We start from the raw sequence: 21,690 nt of genomic DNA, 5'->3' as shown, positions 1-21,690 counted from the left end.
ACTGGTACTCGCTCCTTGAGAGCCCATGTTCCCTGACCCGCTGCCTGCATCTATCTCCTCTTCTACTGGGAAGAATTCGCTACAGACACCATCAATGAGTACTACTACCATCCACTCCTCAGAGCTGTATCCCTGGAACCAGGTACTCGCTCCTCGAGGGCCTGCCTCTATTCCAGCACCAGTGCCATCTCCTACATGGAACCGTTGTGTGAGTACTTTGCAACGAATCTCTCTGCTTCCAGGGATCTGGTACTCGCTCCTCGAGGGCCAGCTCTCCCTATCTCGGGGCTTCTCCATATTTGGGACTCTGTGAAAGTTCAATTGTACTCCACTACAGCACCTCTACCGGAGGAACCGTTGTTCCAGCGCCCTGGGGAATACTAGCCCAGCCGGGCTACATCTTCTACTCACTACTGCCACCTCTGGTGGCTTCTCAAACTGTCTAAATAAAGATCTATCTGTGTTTGTGTGTTCAGAGCTGAGCCTGACCTGTGGCCCCTCACGGGACTTCCCGCCATGGGCGTGGTCAGCTGCCACAGTGTCCAAGGGTCCACCCAAACCTCACTAACTATAACACAGTGTAAGGAGGTTTCTGCTGGGGGACCACTAAAGTGCGGATTATGGCGCAAATGCCCCAGTTTACCACTCCTCCACATCAATGCTCCCCCTAAGGATTGGGTTATTGTGTGCAAAAACCTTTACTCGTGAGCAAATATTTTTGGTTTCATTATTCTGTGAGCATGAGCACTGCTTTCTTTGATGCAAAAAGCCTATCAATTGTATGCTCTCAGAAATCCAATCCTTAGAGGAAACATTGGTAACAGCATGCACATAAACTTTCTCACATAGACACACATACACTTGCATATTCACTCTCATACTTTTTCTCATGCATACATGCTTATTCTTACAAACACATACACACACACTCACTCTCATGCCTCTCATTCACTGCCCAGACTCTCTTGTACATGGACACTCACTTAATTCTCCTCCTCTTCCACACATACACTCAACTCAGTAACTGCAAACCCTTCACTGCCAAACACTTTGAGAACACAAACCTTTGGAAAACAAAAAAGAAGCTATACCATACCAGCACTATATCAGGACTCAAACAGCAGCAGCCTTATCTATGACATGGCAGCAATGCAAATATTATACCATGCCATAGAATATTAATAGACCACCTACCAGGGTTAACAGAAAAGGCCGTACTGCTACAAAGCCCTACAGAAAACCTACATGCCAGAAGCAATACTGCACCTCAGTTATACATGCAGAAAACAGAGACCCTTACCTAACACAGAATAAGGGACTACAAATTAGAAACACAAACATGCAGACAAAAATAAAATGAAAAGCCCAAAAGAACAAAATACAAATATGTAATGCATATTCTCTAAGATAACATATGCCAAGCACTAAAAATTATTATTTTTTTTTTTTTTTACCTTTGCTGTCTGATCTTATATTTCTAACTGGATGGTCCCAGGCTTCTTTTTAACATGTTCCCTTTCTTGGTATTTTCCCAATTCCTTTTACAGGGTTTCTTTTTTTTTCTTGCTGTTTCTTCTCTACCTTTCTTCTTCCCTCAAGCACACACTCAGGCTCTCATTCTCACATGCTGTTTTTCTCTCTCTCACTCGCACACACTCAGGCTCCCATTTTCACACACACATACTCAGGCTCTCACGTTCACATGCGCTCTCTCTCTCTCTCTCTCACACACACACACACACACACACACACACACACACACTCTCATTCTCATGTGCTCTTTCACACAAATATATATACTCTCACACACACATGCTGCCTCCCAGACACACACAGAGGCTCTCATAATAACATAAGAAATTGCCATGCTGGGTCAGAGCAAGGGTCCATCAAGCCCAGTATCCTGTTTCCAACAGAGGCCAAACCAGGCCGCAAGAACCTGGCAATTACCCAAACACCAAGAAGATCCCATGCTACTGATGCAATTAATAGCAGTTGCTATTCCCTAAGTAAAATTGATTAATAGCCATTAATGGACTTCTCCTCCAAGAATGTATCCAAACCTTTTTTGAACCCAGCTACACTAACTGCACTAACCACATCCTCTGGCAACAAATCCCAGAGCTTTCTATGCTGTCTTTGTCTCTCGCAACATACAAGCTCACTCCCATACACAATCTCTCCACTCACTCTCACACGCACACACTCCACAGGGCCCCAGCCTCTGGGCCTTGTCTTTGCGGGCCCTGCCACAGACACTGCTCTTCCTCTGTACGTGGGCCGACACTCCTCCTCCTTCCTGCCTGCGTGGCTCCAGCACTGTTTTTCTTCAGGGGTCTTGCAGGCAGGGAAGGAGAAGAAACACCCTGGAGGTTTGGGAGTCTTTTGTTTTCTTCAGGCCGTGGTAGGATGAGCTCCACCAAGGCCCTGCCAATCTTCCGGTGCCAGGGGAGACCTGCAGCTTAGAGGGAACAGTGCACCACATCCCCCCACTCCCCTAAGGGTAATCCTGGTCTCTGCCTGCAGTCAGTTTATTCTTTTTGGCCCCAGGGGGGGTTCTTTGGTTTTTTACCGCTGGCATATTGAATTCTGTCACTATGGGTGGGGTGGGAGTCTCCTGATGACACCCCCTCCTAGCTGTCACCTGAGGAGGACCACCCCCCTCTCCCTGCCACCCCACCCCCGAGTGCACCACTGCCTCCCAGTTACACCCCTGGAATAATCCCTGACTTATCCTGCCAAACCTTAGCCAAATAAAAAGTTATCCAGCTAGAATTTAGCTGGATAAGTGCCCATATCTCCATATTAGCTGAATATAGACCTTCAAATTGTTAGAGAAAAATGTATATTTTATAAAACTGTTGAATATTTTGTTTGATTTGCCTATACTGATATTTTCATTGCATGTCGTCTGTAGCATCCACGCAGCAGCTGTTAGATACTAGAGTTCTCTAGCTGTTATTCTCATGTAGCATCAGTTCAAAGGCTGTGCTAAATTTACTACTCATGAGCCCAGACCCACAGCCAAATCATTTCTCCTGGTGGATTGGAAAACACTTTAAAAGCTACTCTTATAATCAAATATCAAGTTCACGTTTTATACAGCTGCAGATACAAAAGATGAAATTGTACATTTCCAAGGTTCCAGAGGGTAAGGTCACAAGCAGAATCCACTTGTACACTTAAGGAGGATAAGTTTAATCAGCCCATGTGATGCTAAAGTATGCAGGTATACGCGCAGAGTGTAGCTGAAATGTTTAATGCAGTTATATGTGCATTAGTCCATTTTGAAAATTCATGGGTGTCCCCAGTACGTGTGCCCGCATATGTGACGGATGCTGTGCTTACTCCCAAGCAGATGTACCTTTCTGCATGTACATTTATTTATTTATTTAGCATTTTTCTATACTAGCATTCAAGATAAGAATCACATCATGCTGGTTTACATTTAACAGGGGGTGTAAAATGAAAATAAAACTGTAACAAGTGTAGAGAAACTCTGAAGTTACAATAAAACAAGGATGTTCAAAACTGGGTGAAGAAGGAAAGGCTAAAAGGAATTTAACAAAAAGTGCAATTATATGCAATGTTCTATGAATGTCTGACTATGGATGTCGTTGAATTGAGATTCAGTTGGGGTCTGGAAAGGCTTGTTTAAACAATCATGTCTTAAGCCTTTTTCTGAATGTTAGAAGGCACGGTTCTTCTCTAAGATCCAGTGGAATGGAGTTCCATAGCGATGGTCCTGCTGTAGAGAAGGCCCAGTCTCTAAATGTTATATGTTGAGAGGTTTTAGTATGGGGTACAAGTAGTGATTCTCTGTAAGCTTCTCTAATGGGTCTGGAGGAGGTATGTTTTCTGAATGGGATTTGTAGGTTGAGTGGAGCATGGTGATGGATGGCTTTATAGATAGTGGTAATGGACTTATGAATGATTCTGTAGTGAATTGGCAGCCAGTGTAGGTCTTTAAGGATGGGAGATATGTGGTCTCTTCTCCTCGTGTTTGTCAGTATTCTGGCTGCTGCGTTTTGGACCATCTGAAGAGGTTTGGTGTGAGACGAGGGGAGACCTAATAAGATAGAGTTACAGTAGTCTATCTTAGAGAAGATTATTGCTTGCAGAACCATTCTGTAATCTTGAAAGTGAAGGAGGGGTTTTATTCTTTTCAGGACATGTGGTTTATGAAAACAGTCCTTAGTTGTTTGATTGATAAATGATTTTAGATTTAGATGATTATCGATAATAACTCCTATGTCTCTTGCTTGGGTGATGTGAAGGTTGGCTGGTGGATTTGTAGTGATATTTCTGTTTTCCGGGGAGATGAGAAGGAGTTTGCTTTTAGAAGAATTTAGTATTAAGTTTAAGCTAGTGAGGAGACAGTTGATTTCTTGAAGGCAGTTTTCCCAGAATTCAAGTGTTTTAGCGATGGATTCTTTAAGGGGGATCACGATCTGGACATCGTCGGCGTATAAGAAGTGTGTTTGGTTCAGTTTGGTTAACAGCTTGCATAGTGGAAGAAGGTAAATGTTGAAGAGCGTGGGGGATAGGGAAGAACCCTGGAGAACTCCTAGGGAGGAATGATAATGGTGTGATTCTTTATTGTGAATTTTAACCTTGTAGCCTCTGTTACCAAGGAATGTTTTGAACCAGGCCAATGCAGTTCCTGTTATTCCGATGTTCGACAGCTGGTTTAGGAGGATGGAGTGGTTAACAGTGTCAAATGCTGCCGAGAGGTCCAGGAGAATCAGTAAAAAGGAATGACCTTTATCGAGGCCCATGATGAGGTGGTCTGTCAGGGATATGAGTAGGGATTCTGTGCTTAATGCTTTTCGGAATCCATATTGGGTAGGGAACAGAATTTGGTGATCTTCGATGTAATCAGATAGTTGTGTATTAGCTAATTTTTCCATGACCTTGGCTATAAAAGGAAGGTTGGAGATCGGGCAGAAGCTATTGGGATCTTTAGGATCCAGATTTGGTTTCTTTAGGAGTGGTTTGATGGTGGCCAATTTAAGATCGTCTGGCTAGATTCCCTGGGATAAAGAACAGTTAATGATGTCAGCCAGTGATCTGGAGATGGTGTCAGGGATTAGTAGGAGCAGTTTAGTAGGGATTCGGTCGAAGGGGTGTGAGGAAGGTTTCATTTTCTTCAAAACTGCTTGGATCTCTGAGGCAGTGATGGGTTCGAAGGATTTGAGAGATATGTCTTTGTTAGGGTGGTGATATGCACTAGAAGGCGAGGTGGTGTTGGAAATAAGCTGTGATAGGAGGTTAGTGACTTTATTTCGGAAGAAGAGGGCCAGCTCTTCTGCTTTTGATTGAGTTTGGTTGTGTGGAATGTCTGGAGCATTGATTTGTGTTAAATTGGATACGTATGCAAAGAGGGCTTTAGCATCGAAGATGAGGTCATGGATCTTATGAGCATAGAAGTCCCTTTTTGCTTTTAAGGTGGAGCTAATGTAGTAATGAAGAGCGAGCTTGTAGGCAGAGAGGGTGCTGGGGCAAGGTGCTTTATGCCATTTACTCTCTTTCTGTCGTAAACTCTGTTTGAGTTTTCGAAGTTCGTTAGTGAACCATGGTTGTCTTTTGGAAGAGTTGAGGTTGAATTTTTTTATCGATAGTGGACATAGTTTATTTGCTACAGCCTCTGTTATATTAGTCCAGGACTTGAGGGCTGAATTGGGGGTGGAGACGTCTATGAGTGGAAGTTCTAAGGCCAGCTGTTTGCTGAGGTCGTCGGAGGAGCAGGATTTTCTGTAGAAAAATGAAGGTTGAGGGTTGATGGGTTGATGGAGAAGGTACAGAGAAGGGCAACCAAAATGATAAAGGGGATGGAACAGCTCCCCTATGAGGAAAGGCTGAAGAGGTTAGAGCTGTTCAGCTTGGAGAAGAGACGGCTGAGGGGGGATATGATAGAGGTCTTTAAGATCATGAGAGGTCTTGAACGAGTAGATGTGACTCGGTTATTTGCACTTTCGAATAATAGAAGGACTAGGGGGCATTCCATGAAGTTAGCAAGTAACACATTTAAAACTAATCGGAGAAAATTCTTTTTCACTCAACGCACAAAAAAAGCTCTGGAATTTGTTGCCAGAGGAGGTGGTTAGTGCAGTTAGTGTAGCTGGGTTCAAAAAAGGTTTGGATAAGTTCTTGGAGAAGTCCATTAATGGCTATTAATCAATTATACTTAGGGAATAGCCACTGCTATTAATTGCATCAGTAGCATGGGTTCTTCTTAGTGTTTGGGTAATTGCCAGGTTCTTGTGGCCTGGTTTTGGCCTCTGTTGGAAACAGAATGCTGGGCTTGATAGACCCTTGGTCTGACCCAGCATGCAATTTCTTATGTTCTTATGTTCTTATGAGGTGTATGTTACTGGTTTCTGCCAGCGTGAGGGTGGTAGAGATTAATGTGTGGTCTGACCAGAGGACCTGCTTGCATACCGGGTAGGGATGTGCAGACCAAAAGTTTAAGTTCATAAGTCCATAAGTCGAAAGGGGGGGTCATTTGCGGTCAATATGGACTTATGGAGAATTCCATAAGTTGAGTCTATGTCCATATGTGCAAATAAAAATTTAAACCCCTCACCCTCCTTAATCCCCCCCCCCCCCCCCCCCCCAAGACTTACCAAAACTCCCTGGTGGTCGAGCGGGGAGTCAGGACGCCATTTCTGAACTCCTTTGCGAGGAGCACGTGACGTCGGCGTCACGTCGGAGTGACGCGGCGTCACGTGATTCCCCCCGCGTTCGCTCCGGGACCCTCGTTTGACCCAAAAGGAACTTTTGGCCAGCTTGAGGGGGTCAGGAGGCCCCCCCAAGCTGGCTGACATGGCGGTGAGGAAAGCCTCACAGCTGGTTGAGAGTGTGGGGTTGTCGACATGCAAGTTGAAATCTCCTAGGATTATAGCTGGGGAGTCCAGATTTATGTGTGATGCTATTATTTCAACAATGGGGAAGGTATCTGATTCCAGGAGGCCTGGTGGGGCATAAACAAGGAGGATTTGTAGTTGGTCTGATTTGAAGAGACCTGTTTCTAGTTTAGAATCTAATTTAACTGGGTATTGTGCGAATCTCAAATCTTTTTTGGCTGCTAGGAGAATGCTCCGCCCCTTTTTTTCTGTAGGGGGAGGGAGAAAAATTTGTAGGTCTATGTTGGTAGTTGATTTATTATTGCGATATCCATAGGTTTCAGCCATGTTTCTGTTATGTCGCAGATGACCGGGTTCACGTCTAGAAGAAGGTCATTGAGGACCAGAGATTTCTTGGTGAGGGATTGAGCATTAAATAATATCAAGGAAAATAGAGCGAGGCCTAGGATTTGGGTAATAGGTGATATCATGATGGGGATGAGGGATTTGTAGGTGTGGTGATGGGATAGCATGGATGATTTTCCTGTATAGAATGTACTGTGGTGAAGAATCGGTATAGGGAGACCAGGAGGCATTGTGGCCTGTTTTGTCAGGAAAGATGACTGTTTGAATGATATGGATGAGAGCTGGCACAGGTTTACTGAAGGCTAAGGAGTGATGATGCTGGGATGAGTTGGATGAAAGGCTATAGTGGATGAATGTTAGACACGGTTTAATAGATGCTGTAGCGGATGAATGCTGGACCAGGTTGAATGCAGGATGAATGCTGGAACAGGTTTGGTGACTGCTGTAGCGGGTAAATGCTGGAACCGGCTTGATGTAGCTGGTGAAAATGAATGTTTGAACAGGATAATAAAAGCAAAAATGAGAGAATGCTGGGATGCATTGGTTGACTGCTGGCATAGGAGACTGGAGGGATAGTTGTTAGTCTGAGGAGGTCTGGAGAGAATGCCTTTATGAGAGATTATAAACCGCAGTGAGTAAGGGCTGAGGCTAAACTATGGTGCTGCACGAAGGGGCGCACAAAGGGGCCTTCCCCTTTGTCGCGCTCCTTCGGCACGCGACGATCGGCGTGCAGCGCCTAGTTGCGATCGAAGATTTAAAGCCCAATCGGGGCTGTCCCCCGATTGGCTGCTCTGCCTCGACTCCTGGGATTGGTCGCCGAAGAGGAAGAGGCCCGAATCAGAAGAGGGACCCCTGTACATGCTTTCAAAAATCAAAAGCATATGTTTAAATGCTTTCCTTACCGCAAGTGCGGTGAAAAATATGTGAGTCACTGAGTTATAGGGGTGTGCATTCATATTGACCGCATATGTAAAACGCTACGCATTTTTTTTTTTACTTAAAAAAAGTGATGAGACATAAACGATCGGATTTCCCACATATCCAACATAGCTATGTTGGATATGTTGGAAATCGCGATTGTTGATCCAAAATTAAAAGTTAAACCCCTCACCTTCCTTAATCCCCCCCCAAAGACTTACCAGAACTCCCTGGTGAACTAGCGAGGAGTGAGGACGCCATTTCTGCAATCCTTTGCGAGGAGCACGTGACGTCGGCGCCACGTGATTCCCCGCGGGGTCGCTTCCGGGATCCTCGTTCGGCCCAAAAGGAACTTTTGGCCAGCTTGGGGGGGCCTCTTGACCCCCCCCCCAAGCTGGCCAAAAGTTCCTTTTGGGCCGAACGAGGATCCCGGAAGCGACCCCGCGGGGAATCACGTGACGCCGCGTCACTCCGACGTGACGCCGACGTCACGTGCTCCTTGCAAAGTTGGTCAGAAATGGTGTCCTGACCCCACTGGACCACCAGGGAGTTGTGGTAAGTCTTGGGGGGGGGGGGATTAAGGAGGGTGAGGGGTTTAAATTTTTATTTGCACATATGGACATATACTCAACTCATTGAATTCTGTTTATGTCCATATTGACCGCAAATGGGACCCCCTTTGGACATTTGGACATATGGACATAAACTTTTGCTCTCACATCCCTACTGAGTTATGCACAAATGTTCACACACAGACCCACCTGAATAATTTTGAAAGCTGATTTATGCATATAAATCCTTTTGAAAAATATCTCTCATAAACATTATCTAGGTGCATGAAATGAAACCTTACCCTTGGCCAAATCTTGAGCACAATTTGCTTCATCATAAAATATAATCATATTCTGTATTTTGCCATTTATACTGATGTATCCCAAAAATGCTTTTCAGTCACAGTGAAATGCTGCAAATGACTACAACAGGGGTGGCTCACGCCAATCCTCGAGAGTCGCAAACAGGCCAGGTTTTCAGGATATCCACGACGAATATGCATGAGATAGATTTTTGTATATTGGAGGCAGGGCATGCATATCTCTCTCATGCATATGCATCGTGGATATTCTGAAAACCAGGCCTGTTTGTGGCTCTTGAGGATTGTAGTTGGCCACCCCTGGACTACAATAAATTTCATGGCAAGGGGGGAATAAATGGAACATAGCAGAATGGAGTTAATGACAAAATTAAATGCTAATGTAAGCTTGGGTCCCCAGAGGACTGGCACCTCTCAATCCCTGAGCCACTCTCTAGTGAGCACAAAAATGATGGAACAATAAGGAGTCACTATAGTCTATTATACAAGCTCACCACCTTCATTGCTTGACCTGTGTGTCTGGTTAATACCCTTACACATGAATATATAGCCCCATCTAGGATTTATATTGCATGCAGTTAAACTGTTTAAGAGTCAATTAAGTCTCGGTGCTGTCATGGACCCTCCCTTTAACAGCATTTCCTGTGCAATCTTCTTGCTGGAGCTCCTGTGCTGATTGATTTTGTACATCTAAATTAGGGCAGTCTCACTATGGCATGGTGAGCAGTGCCTGGCTCATGAGTTGCTAATGCTTAGTTACTAGGCACCTCCCAGTAACTAAGCCGCTTGTTTAGCAAGTCCTAGACACCTGGTTGGATGTGACTAATTTGCTTTCATATTTTGATTAACCATAGAAACATGACAGAAGAAAAAGACCGTTTGGCCCATCCAGTCTGCTTATCCGTCCAATTAATTTAGCATTACAATATTCTTCACTTCCTTAGAGATCCCCTGCATTTATCCATGCTTTCTTGAGTTCAGATACTGTTTTTGTCTCCACCACCTCCACTGGGCGGCTGTTCCATGCATCAACCAGAGTTCACTTCAAGCCTTATTTGGCCAGCATCAGTCATGTCATCATGAACTGTTTAGAAAGGGGTCTAAGTTCTGCTTTGTGGATCATCTTGTCTAGACATCTGTGCCGAGTTCATAATTGTCCATTCAGGAGCAGCGTCCCATGATGGTGACTTATGTCTCTTTGTGACAACCTGTCTGAGATTTCTGCCTGGCATAAACATTCTCCTGCAGCTCAACCCAAAGCTATTCTAGTCACCTCCAATCCCCTCTCCCAACAGGTTTCTGGCTTTCTGCCAAGCTTTCAATAAAATATGTGAGTGTGTGTGTCAAGCCCAAAACTATTATCTCCACGAAACACCTGCGTATTTCTCTAAAGGAAATTAAAGAAAAAAAAGGCTTTATGCTTTTAAAATAGTCTGTCTCCATAAGTAAGATGGTTCTGCTTTTGTTTCAAATGCATAATAAAAAAAGAAAAAGAAAGAGAAAATATATACTACCTTATAAACTGACCACTATGTGTACATTACAGCTGTATCCTTACACTAACAAGATAACTTTCAAACAACTCTGCATGGCCCCATATACGCATGTTCATGTCTGAGCTGAGATCAACTACAATATTTTATAATATGTTCGTATCAAGTACGCACAGATTATAAAATACATAAATCTCTCTCCCTCCCAACATAAGCACATATATGTATGCTTACACATGAATACCTGCAATGCATTGAAAGCACGTACTTTTCCTACATATTTTGTAAATGTATGTGCAAAAACAAAATACAACTTGCTCACATAAAACCTTTATTTATGTACTTACATCAGTATATTTTAATGCAGGCTCATGTAATTGAAATCACTAGATTTCCAATTCCTTAACCAGTTTACCCAGTCGTTCTCCAACCCATTGAGACCCTCCTAGTGTTCACCAGTCCAATATCAATTGCGCAAAATAATTAGTAGGTGTAAACTTGTGCAAATATGTTACCAATATGTACTCATGTAAGTCTTTTATAAAATAGCAACTTGAATGTGCACCTCCTAGCCCTGCCCCAGAACACCGCTAGATCACCCATTTTAGTGCGCGTGAAAGCCATGTGCGTGTTTTTTATGTAGGCACGTGAATATGCTAATTTTATGCATTACTCCTTTGAACATTCACCCCTTACAGCACAAATCTGAATCTACAAAATGAGTGACGTGAGAAGAAGAATAAACAATGATGTAAAGGAAGTGAGTGCTGATCTTGGGTGGAGCGGTGAACACTTTGTACACCTGCTTGATGGCCAGTTGCTGTGCGGTTACTGCTGAAAGTCAAAGGTTTGGTGAGAAATCTACCTTCAGAAATAAAAGTCACCTTAGAAAATTGAGAGCTTCAGGGTTACCTACAAGTCGGAAAGATTTGTAATTGCTGTTTAGTGCCTAAGGATTAGTTACTGCACGGAGTAGTGCAGACATCTGGCTCCATATTGGTCCTTTACAAGCTATGACAGCTTTCATTAGAGTACCATTTCCAAATGATTATGCAATTTCATACACTGAACAAGGAATCCATTTTTTGATAATTGTTTTGATGGGGCAAGGAAATATACCAGAATATGACAACAATCCAGTTTACTGCACATTAAAATGTAGACTGGGACTTAGGAGACATTTTATTCAGGATCTAGGACCATAAGCAGCCTAGTGTCCGATAATGTCAACTATTGAAAAAGAACAGTCTGATCTTTTTACTCCATTGTTCTGATTCTTCTCACTGCAGGGCTCTTTTACAAAGTCTTCAAAACTGAAGTTGTCCACTACAGTTTGGATTTTGATTGTTGCCACTACAGACAATACACTTGTATCTCCACAAAAATGCAACATGACTGGTGCTTGCCTTTAAAGTATGTGGCAGACATGCATTTCTTATGGGGGATGTTAAAGCTGACAAAGAAATCTGGAACAAGTCAGAGCTAGGAATGGAGCCAAGGCATAACCTGCTCATTCATTTCCACCATGACTGTTATTGTACTATTAAAGTACAAAGATTAAAGATACCTATTAAAGCACAAACTGCGCCCATTTCTATTCACTGCCAACTTCCATGTTGCCTACCTATCTTATCATCCACATCCTCTGAAGGAGAGATTTATTTATGCCATTGTAGTTTGCAATAATTTCATTCTCTTCACAGCATTTTAAATTGGTTAATTTAATTTACATGATGTGTGAAAGAAAAATGGTCCATCTTTCTTCCTTAAATTGTGCTTTGATTGCTAACTTGCTTCCTGCACATGATTTTTTGCTCTGTGATTTTCTGCAACCATAATGTGGCTTGTTTATACCACGCATTTGAAACCCCATTTTAAAATAATACAAATGTCCATGTTGCTATGCACTTGAACTACATGGTTGGTGAAAATCCAAAGCAGACAGAATAGTAATATACATGCATAAAAATAATTGGAAAAAGATGTTGCATCATGTGATCATGCAGCTCCATCTTGGAAGGGGCAGGCTGAGTCAGTCCTGGCTTTACCTTGTATTTATTGACATTTTGCTCCAGTTACGAGCCCATGAAAACAAAAAGCATGAAACCCTTTTGACATGGAGCTATATTGTCACCCAGTGTTACCATATCTAAGCTTGCCAGCTGATTCCATTTTTTTCTTGACAGACTGTTGAGAGAAGAGCAACCAGAATGGTGCAGGGTCTTCACCAAATGTCCTGTATGATGCAACTAGAAGATCTAAATATGTATACCCAAAGGAGAGGAGAGACATGGGGGTATATAACAGAAACATTCAAACATCTCAAAAGGTATAGATATTAAATAATGCAGAAGAAGCAAACTATTTTCAGTGGATAAAAATTCTACACCAGGGCTTCTCAAACTTGTCTTGGTGTCCCCAAAGCCAAACTGATTTTGAGGACATCCACAATACATATAGTATGGATGAGAATTTTTTGTACACTGGAGACTTAGTATATACAAATTCAGCTCATGCATATGTATTGTGAAAATCCTGTAAATAGCCAGACTGATTATGGGGACATCCAGACAGGTTCTGGAAGCACTGTTGTAGAACAAAAGGCCATGATACGAGGAACCAAGTTGGGGTAGGCTGAGCAACATCTGAAAATATCATTTTCACAGAAAGGATGACAGCTACATGGAATTTCCCTCCTGTGGAGGAGGTGGAGTCATGAAACTCAAAAAAGCCTGGGATAAGCACAGAGGATCCCTAGCTGTGTAGAAATGAAGTCTGATTAACTGGCATGCAGCAGGAATGGCATGCAGCAGGAAGTAAACTAAGCTTCATGGTCCTAATCTTTCACCGTATTCTCTGTTTCTTATCCAGTTCTGGTTTTCTTCACATTGCATGACATGAAATTATAACCCAGATATCCTGAAGAAAAGCAGGACTAGAAATGGGGTAAAACCAAAATTGGATTAGCCTTTCAGGAAAATGGAGCCAAATGTGAGGGTCTACATGCCACAAACAGAAAGACTCAGCCACAGCAGTAGGGGCACTCTAGAGAAAACTCCCAGAGGAATTTGGAAGTACCTCTACCTGAATGAGGGTATCGCTTTGAGGAAAGCTGAGAACCCTGGCAGTTGACATCCTAGGAGAAGGAAGAACCAGATTCCAAAACCACCTACCCCCCCACACACAAAGCAAACCATAAAGGGAGAGCTAACTAATAGGGATAGATGGGGGCCAATGGAAGAAGAGAGCTCTGACCCACAGAGGGCAGACAGATCAGAGTCACCTAGTCTGCATTACCAACAGTGGATGGAGAAAAGGGGGGGGGGGGGTTAATTTCATGCAAAGGCTGTTATGAATTGTGGACCCTTGGCCTGAGATGGGGTTGTTGCTACCTGAAGGGTTGGGCCCCGCAGGTCCCCACTGTTGGGAGGCGAGGCTGGCTGGAAACAGAGGCAAGCTGGTACTTCGCCTGTACCGACCCTCGTTCCCCGCAGGTTGAGCCCTTGGGTGCTGGGGCTGGCAGGACTTAGGAGCACCTCTGTGTGGATGGTCCCGGAGAGGGTAGGTGAGTGGGTGCAGAGTGTCAGAGAGGATAGGCACAGTTCAAGACAGGATCATTCTCAGAGGGAGGAGGAGAAAGAGTCTCAGGGAGTGTAAGGCCACTGCAGCTCTGAAGGGAGTAGAGCAGGACCATGTGAGAGTGACCTCGGGGATGAGGAGGTACAGGTGCAGGTACAGAGACACGAACTGTAGTATGCTGAGTAAGGACTAGAGTGGGAAACCCGTTGAACCTGATGTCAAGAAAGTAGCAGCGCAGGGGGGGGTGCCCTGAGGAACGGGGTGCAGAGACACAGTCTGATGGAGTACTGCGCTGAGTCCAACCTTGAAGAGAATGGGCACTATAGAAATCAGAAGGAGAAGTGCCGTGGGGGTCCCAAGAAGCAGAGGGCACTGCGGATGGGACTCACAATTAAGGTGGCGCTGAGCCTGGCCCCAAGGAATGGGGAGATACCAGTTCTGGAGATGGTTTTCAGGGGTGATGAGTCAGACGAACTGAACAAAATCACTGTGAACCTGAAAGATATAGTAGGCCAGATTGACAAACTAAAGAGTAGCAAATCACCTGGACCGGATGGTATGCATCCTAGGGTTCTGAAGGAACTCAAAAATGAAATTTCTGATTTATTGGTTAAAATTTGTAACCTATCATTAAAATCATCCATTGTACCTGAAGACTGGAGGGTGGCCAATGTAACCCCAATATTTAAAAAAGGCTCCAGGGGCGATCCGGGTAACTATAGACCAGTGAGCCTGACTTCAGTGCCGGGAAAAATAGTGGAAACTATTCTCAAGAACAAAATTGTAAAGCATATAGAAAGACATGATTTAATGGAACATAGTCAACATGGATTTACCCAAGGGAAGTCTTGCCTAACAAATCTGCTTCATTTTTTTGAAGGGGTTAATAAACATGTGGATAAAGGTGAACCGGTAGATGTAGTGTATTTGGATTTTCAGAAGGTGTTTGACAAAGTCCCTCATGAGAGGCTTCTACGAAAACTAAAAAGTCATGGGATAGGAGGCGATGTCCTTTCGTAGATTACAAGCTGGTTAAAAGACAGGAAACAGAGAGTAGGATTAAATGGTCAATTTTCTCAGTGGAAAAGGGTAAACAGTGGAGTGCCTCAGGGATCTGTACTTGGATCGGTGCTTTTCAATATATATATATAAATGATCTGGAAAGGAATACGACGAGTGAGGTTATCAAATTTGCAGATGATACAAAATTATTCAGAGTAGTTAAATCACAAGCAGACTGTGAAACATTGCAGGAGGACCTTGCAAGACTTGAAGATTGGGCATCCAAATGGCAGATGAAATTTAATGTGGACAAGTGCAAGGTGTTGCATATAGGGAAAAATAACCGTTGCTGTAGTTACACGGTGTTAGGTTTCATATTAGGAGCTACCACCCAGGAAAAAGATCTAGGCATCATAGTGGATAATACTTTAAAATTGTCAGCTCAGTGTGCTGCAGCAGTCAAAAAAGCAAATAGAATGTTAGGAATTATTAGGAAGGGAATGGTTAATAGAACGGAAAATGTCATAATGCCTCTATATCGCTCCATGGTGAGACCACACCTTGAATACTGTGTACAATTCTGGTCGCCGCATCTCAAAAAAGATATAGTTGCGATGGAGAAGGTACAGAGAAGGGCAACCAAAATGATAAAGGGGATGGAACAGCTTCCCTATGAGGAAAGGCTGAAGAGATTAGGGCTGTTCAGCTTGGAGAAGAGACGGCTGAGGGGGGATATGATAGAGGTCTTTAAGATCATGAGAGGTCTTGAACGAGTAGATGTGACTTGGTTATTTTCACTTTCGAATAATAGAAGGACTAGGGGGCATTCCATGAAGTTAGCAAGTAGCACATTTAAGACTAATCGGAGAAAATTCTTTTTCACTCAACGCACAATAAAGCGCTGGAATGTGTTGCCAGAGGATGTGGTTAGTGCAGTTAGTGTAGCTGGGTTCAAAAAAGGTTTGGATAAGTTCTTGGAGGAGAAGTCCATTAATGGCTATTAATCAAGTTTACTTAGGGAATAGCCACTGCTATTAATTGCATCAGTAGCATGGGATCTTCTTAGTGTTTGGGTAATTGCCAGGTTCTTGTGGCCTAGTTTTAGCCTCTGTTGGAAACAGGATGCTGGGCTTGATGGACCCTTGGTCTGACCCAGCATGGCAATTTCTTATGTTCTTATGTTCAAAAAAATGTAGTAGATTTGTGATGCAAGACTTCCCTTGCTGGCTGTGTCACATTAAACCATATCTATCTAAATGTTTTGTGATATTATTCTTTATAACAGTTTCCACAATTTTTCCTGGCACTGAAGTCATGCTCACCAGTCTATAGTTTCCCAGATCACCCCTGGAGCCCTTTTTAAATATTGGGTTTACATTGGCCAACTTCCAGTCTTCAGGTGAAATGGATGATTTTAATGACAGGTTACAAATTAATTGTGATAGGTCTGAAATTTCATTTTTTAGTTCTTTCAGAACACCATCCAGTCCAGGTGATTTACTACTCTTCAATTTGTCAATCTGGCTTACTACATCTTCCAGGTTCACTGTGATTTGGTTCAGTTCATCTGAATTGTCACCCTTGAAAACTGTCTCCAGAATGGGCATTTCCCCAACATCCTCTTCAGTAAATACTAGAGATGTGATTCGGCCATTGGTTATCCTCTTTCCACCTTAATAAGGCTTGGGGTAATCCTGAGTTTAAGTTAAAAGGCTGATAAATTTTTTTTTAATGTGAAAGTGTCACCTATTTATAAATCAAAGGATAAGCTAGGGGTGGGTTGGAGAAGGCTGGGAGGGAGAGAAAGACAAACACACAAACTCCTAGTTTTTGCCTGCCTTCTAACTAGCTTTTTAATACAAAACACACAAACCCCTGGTTTTTTTGCTTTCCTTCTGACTAGCTATTTAATACGGACACACAAAAGAATATACCCCAATAGTTTACTTCTCCCCAAAACTTGTAAGTTCTAAAATTTCCCCAAGCTGTACTTACCGATTCTCTTCAGCCATCAGCAAGGTGATCCTCTCCTCTCAGTGTTCCTACTGGACTGTGAGAAGAATATGTCATAGGTCCAGATACTTCAAAGACCTACAAAATTATCCCCTTAGTGCACTATTTGCAAAGAGAGTTACCAACTTTTCCACAGCCACATGACTGGACTCTTGAGGACAGGAAAGAGGGGTGTGCCCCATCCTTTTCCAACATTAGCAAAAATTTGCATATATTTGTGCCCTGCTCCTGTCTCCTCTCTTTTCCCTCTGTTTGTTGCTCCTCAACTGTCACTCTTTCTCCTCCCACTGCCTCTCATCTCTCTCCCTCCTGTGCCCTCCTATGACTCTTTTCCAGCCTCCTCTACACCCTGTGGCCCCTTTCTCTCTCCTCATCTTCTGTATCCTCCTGTCACCTTTCATCCTTAGCCCCTGTGCGGAGGCCTGGAGTGAGCATTAGGTGGGACTAGGTGACCACCTAGGGTGCCGGAAGTGGGCGGAGTGCTGTAGGGAGACACAAAGGTGCCATTTTTCAAATGCGCGAAGGAGGGATGAGTGTGGTAGCACCATGTGAATGTAGGTTTGTTGAGCAGGAGACAAGGAGACATCAGGCGCGAGGCATGGAGTTGCGCAGTATGCGAGTTTGGCGGGTTGGGGTAGGAGAGAGAGAGAGAGAGACAGAGAACCATGTGACGTGGTGATGTCACCACCTAGAGCAGCTACAGATACTTGCACTGTCACTGCCTGTGCCCGTACTCTCTCTTCCTCCATCTCCTTGGTCCTATTGACGCTCTCCATCCTCCATCCCCTGTGCCATCCTTTGTGCGTCTGTCCCTACAACCCCTGTGCCCTCCTCTGTCTCTCTTCCTTCTTCATTCCCTGTGCCCTCTTTTTCCCCCTCTTTCCTTCCATGTGTCTACTCTGGCTCTCTTCCAGCCTGTGCATCTCTCTCTCTATCTCCCCCTCCAGCCTGTACCTCCCCCCTCCATTTCCCTTCTCCATTCCCTGTATCCTCTGATTTTTCTCTTCCATCCCTTCCTTTTTCCCTCCTGGGTGCCTCTTTCTCTCCTCTGAGGCATTCTTGAGATGGGCAGGGAGCGCTGCTAGAGCAACTGGGAGGAGGAAGAGATAGAGCTGTGTTCTCATTCCCTCTCCCTACGGCTTCCAGTCACAGCAGAGAGAGGAGGTGGGGGAAGAGCCACCGAGCAGCTGCTAAGGAGAATGTGCTCAGGGTGAAATCCCACCCCCACTCCCCACAGCTTCCAATCGCAGAACAAGGAGAGGACATAGGGCAGGGCTGCAGCTCCACTCTCATGCTGCTCTTTCTGCCTTAGCCCTCTCCCCCATCTGTAAACAAGGCCATAGGGGAAAGGAGCTGTCATTCACTGCTAAGTTAATGCAGCAAATGCAGCAAATCCCCTCCCTCCCCCTCTGATATCAGGACCCTGTCTGGCTTTTCCTCCTTTTCCCTGGACAGGACAGAAGGGGGAGGTGCTGGAATAGGGAGTACAGCAGATCTGGTTGCTCTGTGCCTTCCAGTCTCACCCTCCCTTCTTCCTATACTTTGCACTGGGAGGGGAGGGGCTGGAGCAGGAAGCAAAAATTATGTTCTCTGCTGAGTGAAATTCAGCACAGCTGGGAAGCAGCAAATCCTCACCTGGTCTGCTGCCGTCCAGATTTTTGCTGCCCTAGACACGGGCCTAGTGTGCCTGCTGGCAAATCCGGGCCTGGTCCCACAGTCTGAATTTGAAAAGATGCTTTCTACAAAGCTTGCTGCTTAATCTGGTGGCTGTCTTAGCACTGGGAACAGAAAACATAAGTTTCAAATTCCATTACCCCCTTCTGCAATCTAGCACATGGAGTAATTGAATTACCCATTTGGATCATTTAGTCTACTACATTGCTACATCTATGTCTCTTGGTGCCAGAATTTTACATCACTGATTCATCTCTGACATATTTCACCCTTATGTTTCTGAATTACCAACACAACAATCAGATATTAGCTATATGCAGAGGATTTACATTCAGCTGTAGCCAAGCACAACACCATCAGAGTGCAAATTATAGAGCAACTCACAAGACAATCATCGGACAATGCATCTTCCAGCTCACTCATTCTGGACGAAAGAGAAATTGACTGTGACCTGCGTTATTATTATTATATTTTTTATTAGTGCTGTCATGCCTACTACTGCTCATGGAGTCAGTCACAGTCACCTAGAGCTAGAAAAGCAAAGGCGGGTGAACCCCCGAGCTCAAGGATTTAAAGGCTGTTCATAAGAAGGTTATTTTGACAATAAAGAAAGCTAAAAGTCCAAGATCAATTTTCTTCTGGCAAAATAAAATTGATCTTTTTGAGCTGAAGGACTTGGTTTGTTTTGATTTTCCTGTGTCTTCTAATACCTGCCCGGGCCTTGCAGTATCTACAGAGCTGCTTCAGTCTAAGGCATGGAACTCTGCCCCCTCCATTCATTTATTCTGGTAACACTTCTGACTTTGTTTGTGATATCATTTATTTCAGAGTGCTGCTTGAAGGGTAACAGATCTCATTTCTCAGACAGTGTCCCACAGGCCCAGAAGAGGAGAAAATCCTGAATATATATCAGCCCCTCTAGATGCAGACATACGTCACCGCAGGCTGCCTGGATGCTGCCACGTTCAAAAACTACTGATGGGGACATCTATAATGTGGCATAGACTGGCTTAGCTCACACCTTCCTATAGGAATTAAGTTGTGTGATTCCAAGCACAAAAAAACCCCCCAAAAAACTATTCCTTTCTACAGATAATTTTTGGTGGTGTTTTTTCTACACTGCATAGCCCCTGCCCCGATCCGGAACAGGTAAAAGGGGCTCACTGGGATAGTCATTGGCCCCAGGCCTAATGGTGTCTTCCCACGGGGGGAAAACACTTTTTCAAGACTCGGAGGATTTACTCATTCTCTAGGGCTCTTCTGCACACATGTTCAGTCACAATCAGTCAAAAACTGCACACAAAGACTGTTGTTTAAAAATAAAACCTTTCACTGGTCTCTGAGATGGCAGGCAACAAAACCCAAGCTGCACACAGTGGGCCTGATTTTCAAAAGCATTTACGTGCTTAAAAATGGGTTTTACATGTGTAAATGCATTTTACTTAAGTAAGTGGGCTTTTGAAAATTGTTGCACTATATGCCATTGAATTGTTCACAGGACATGCATGTGTAAGTGCATTTTACGCGGGTAAATAGCTTTTGAAAATTGCTTCAGTAGTAGTTACATTTACAAGTGTAAATCCTTTTGAAAATTATCCCTGAATTTCCAAAGCACCAAGCACTTCAGCAAATAAAGTCCAAAGCACAAGAAAAATAACTCGTTCTCTCACAATAGCAAAATGCTGCACATCCTTGGCAAGTTAACTCTCTGGGTCTCCCTGAGACCTGATCTGGTACCTCCTGTCTCTCAACAATTCCTCTCTCACCATTACTCTTCCGCTCTCACAATAGAGGAGTCTCAGGCCATTTCCTCTTTCAGTCAGCATCTCTTCATGACTTTCCTCAGCTGGGCAGTTTTCTCTCTCAACGCCCACCGAGAAGAGTCCTAGAGTACTCTGGTGTAAGAGTCCTCCCAGGGTACACATCCAACGTGGTAGCCTAGCAACGGCAGAAGTGCCAGGCCTGGATCATGGTAGGATTCTACCGCGATCCAGGGAGAAGAAATGATAACATTAAAGTACGGTGGGGTGGGGTGGAAGGGATAGGGTGGGGTAGACAACAGGGAGGATGAATCTGGAGAGCTTGCATACTTTTGAAAACAAAAATGGGAACCAGGAGCAGAGGGTGGGGGTGGGGGAGGGGAGGTTAATGGGTATGACTCGTGGCACTATTTTTTTTTTTTTAACATAAAAATGGAGCAGGGGCTGGCAGGTTTGGACCCAGAGGTCCTTTGGAGCTCAAGTACGAGGGAGGCAGGGGACAGGTTTGAGCCTGCAGGCCCGTACTGTTTTTTAAATTTTTTTTAAACAGAAACTCTACTTAACCAGCTATATTCTGAAATAGATTTCCAGCTAACTTAGGCCTACCTAGATTCAACAAATCACGGTAAATAAAGCTGAAATATAGCATGTTCACAGGCCGTGATAAAAAGATGGCGTGGTTAGGGAAATTAAGGACATACCACACCATATTTTTCAACAACAAAATCAGCAAACTTCTAACTCAGCTTCCCCCTAACACCGTCTCTACATCAATCTCACCTCAGACCGCTTTCAACTATACCCGCTTAGCTGAACTAGAACTCACCTCCTCCATTGAGATCCTAGGTATCCTACGGAAAATGAAACCATCCTCTCACCCATTGGATCACATCCCCTCGAAACTGCTTCTATCAATTCCTGACGCCATCTCCAAATCACTGTCAGACATCATAAATTGTTCAATAACACAAGGATCTTACCCAGATGACCTCAAATTAGCCTCACTCAAACCACTACTCAAGAAACAAAACCTAGATCCTAACGACCCAAACAACTACCGACCGATTGCCAACCTCCCCTTCATAGCCAAGATCATGGAGAAATTGGTGAACACCAGACTCTCAAACTACATTGAAGAAAACAACCTCTTATTCCCATCGCAATACGGA

At 44.0% G+C, this 21,690-nt stretch overlaps 1 long non-coding RNA gene across 2 annotated transcripts in view; it reads left to right on the top strand.

Moving 5' to 3' along the window:
• Positions 1-21,690, top strand: part of LOC115089121 — a 68,740-nt gene that overhangs the window by 28,442 nt on the left and 18,608 nt on the right. Inside the window, exons 2-5 of one of the 2 annotated variants that reach the window (XR_003856009.1) lie at positions 11,192-11,345; positions 11,783-11,906; positions 12,680-12,822; positions 19,590-19,725. This is a non-coding gene — a long non-coding RNA (uncharacterized LOC115089121). Of the gene's footprint in view, positions 1-11,191; positions 11,346-11,782; positions 11,907-12,679; positions 12,823-19,589; positions 19,726-21,690 lie in introns of those variants that run through there. The other variant, XR_003856008.1, reaches the window with a different exon arrangement.

This window comes from Rhinatrema bivittatum, chromosome 4 (assembly GCF_901001135.1).
Source record: "Rhinatrema bivittatum chromosome 4, aRhiBiv1.1, whole genome shotgun sequence".
NCBI classification, from domain to species: Eukaryota; Metazoa; Chordata; class Amphibia; order Gymnophiona; family Rhinatrematidae; genus Rhinatrema; species Rhinatrema bivittatum.
Note: the sequence above shows the minus strand (reverse complement) of the source record. Positions and strands in the feature narration are given on the sequence as shown.